General features: G+C 41.5%; 1 pseudogene; it reads left to right on the forward strand.

Annotated features, from left to right (window-relative positions):
• The first annotated feature begins 540 nt into the window (after positions 1–540).
• LOC103737447 lies at positions 541–1,210 on the forward strand (annotated as a pseudogene).
• The last annotated feature ends 1,088 nt before the right edge of the window (positions 1,211–2,298 follow it).

Genomic DNA, 2,298 nt, shown 5'->3' on the forward strand with positions numbered 1-2,298 from the left:
GTAGAGTGAGTTATCCTCATGGCCAGAAAGACAAACACCACATGTTCTTTCTCACATGTGGATCTTAGGTTCAAATCTTTTGTTTTTTTGTGTTTAACATGGAACACAAATGAAAGCCAGTACATTATAAAGGGGCCATTAGGAGCCTGGTATGCTGGCATATGACTTTAGTACCAGCACTTTGGAGGCAGAGGCAGGAAGATCTCTGAGATTGAGGCAAGCCCAGTCTATATAGCAAGTTCCAGGTCAGCTGGGGCTACAGGGAAACCCTGTCTCAATGAGACCAAGAAAGGGAGAGAGGCATTGGGAGGACATATTAAGAGACAGGGTATAACAGATCAGAGATAAAGTAAAATTAGAGGCATGGAACCCTTGCAACAGAGAGGTTGATGCTGGGTGGAGTATAACAGTATCAGGGAATTCAGCAGTTGTGAGGCGGTCTAACCCAAAGGAAGGATATATTAAAAAGTCATACAGAAATCAATGATCTCACAACCCAACAAAAAATATAATTAGAATTTCTCATTGAATGATATCAACATGGTGTTCAGGCCCTTTGTGAAGTTTGCCTGTATAGTCTAAGTCTACTTTGGCCCTCATGCTGGGAAGCTGGTCATGATTAGAGACGTTACTGATCAAAACAGGGCTTTAGTTGAAGGACCTTGCACTAAAGTGAGTAGGCAGCCCATGCCTTTCAAATGCATGCAGCTCTTTGACTTCACGCTCAGTTATTCACACAGTGCACACCAGAAATATGCATGAAAAACATGGGAGACAGCTGACATTAATATGAAATGGACAGCCACAAGATGGGTCAAGAAGATTAATACCAGGAAAAGGAAAGCCAAGATGATAGACTTGAACATTTAAAAGTCATGAAGGCAAAGAAAATGAAGAACAGAATAACCAAGAACAAAGTTAAGACACTTCAAAGCACAGCTATCCTGAAAGCTTCTCCCCAAAAGGCTTGCTGCTAAAGTTGGCTTTGTGGCAGCAGCAGCAGTTGCTGCTGTGGTCAAAGCTAAATTTCTAGACAAAAAGCAACAGGTCCAGCAAGAACGCTGTGGTCCAGAAGGCCCCTGCCCAGAAGGCTGAAGGACAGATGGCAGTACCTCCTTCTAAAGATCACAAGGATCAGAAGAATCAAACCCCAAAACCACCTGCTCTGAATGCAGCTGGCAAGAAAACAAGAACAGTTTTAAAGAAATAAAGGTTCTTTTTGAAAAGAAGGAAAAGATTGGAGGATTCGTAGAACACATGGGGGCTGGGAGCAAGAGAGAGAAGAATGGGTAGTGGGTAGGCTAGACTGAAGATGTGTGAGAAACATATTCCATTTCGTCATTATGGAAACCTACAAGTTAGTAAATTAATTTAGATATAGAGCTTTAAATACAATTAGTTAAAATGACAGTACTTTTCCATTACATACAATGCTGCTCTTAGAAGGTATAGAGTATTGAAAGAAAGCCAGTGCAAGATATGGGATACTGCACCAAGATTTATTGGTCAAGGAGGTCACAGTGGTAGCCAAACAACACAGGCTATTGCCATTTCCTTGGTTAATCACCATAACTACATAGTAAGACCCTATCTCTGAAGAACTCATACACTTTGGCTGCAGGACATAGTGATACTGTTCTCAAAACTACCAGGAAACTTCCTCCATGCTGCCTTTCATAGTTCCCAAAACTGCTATGCAGGCTGCTGAGGGAGAGAAAACAGCAATGGATCAAATACATTAATCATATTACCTAGCACACGACCTACTAGGCAACATGTGCCCAATGAGCCTACTTGTGTAATAGTGGTAGACTGTTATGGGTTAGCTCATCACTTCCTTTTCTTTTGTTGGGGGGCAGGGTCTCTTTACTCCAAGCCTTCCTGAAAGTTACTATGTGGACTGGCTTGGATCTCACAGAGATCAGCTTGTCTCTGCCTCTCAAGGGCTGGTATTAAAGGCACATGCCAACATACACAGCTTTTTTTAAAAAAAAACAAAAACAAAAACAAAAACAAACAAACAAACAAACAAAAAAACCTTTTTTGAGACAAGGTCTCCATGTAGCACCAGCTGGCCTGGCACTCATTATATAGACCAGGCTGGCCTCAATCTCACAGAAATCCATCTGCTTCTGACTCCCAAGTGCTGTGACTAAAGTTATGAGACACCACCAAATCTGGTTGGATTTGAGGCCCTCTCCACAGAAAGGAATTTCATCTATATAATCTATATAATCTTGGTTAAAAATCTATAGCTGGGAAGTTCATAGGCCTTAGGTTAGAACCTGTTGTTATTAT

The sequence above is a fragment of the Nannospalax galili genome, unplaced genomic scaffold (genome assembly GCF_000622305.1).
Source record: "Nannospalax galili isolate Female #2095 unplaced genomic scaffold, S.galili_v1.0 scaffold198, whole genome shotgun sequence".
In the NCBI taxonomy this organism is placed as follows: Eukaryota; Metazoa; Chordata; class Mammalia; order Rodentia; family Spalacidae; genus Nannospalax; species Nannospalax galili.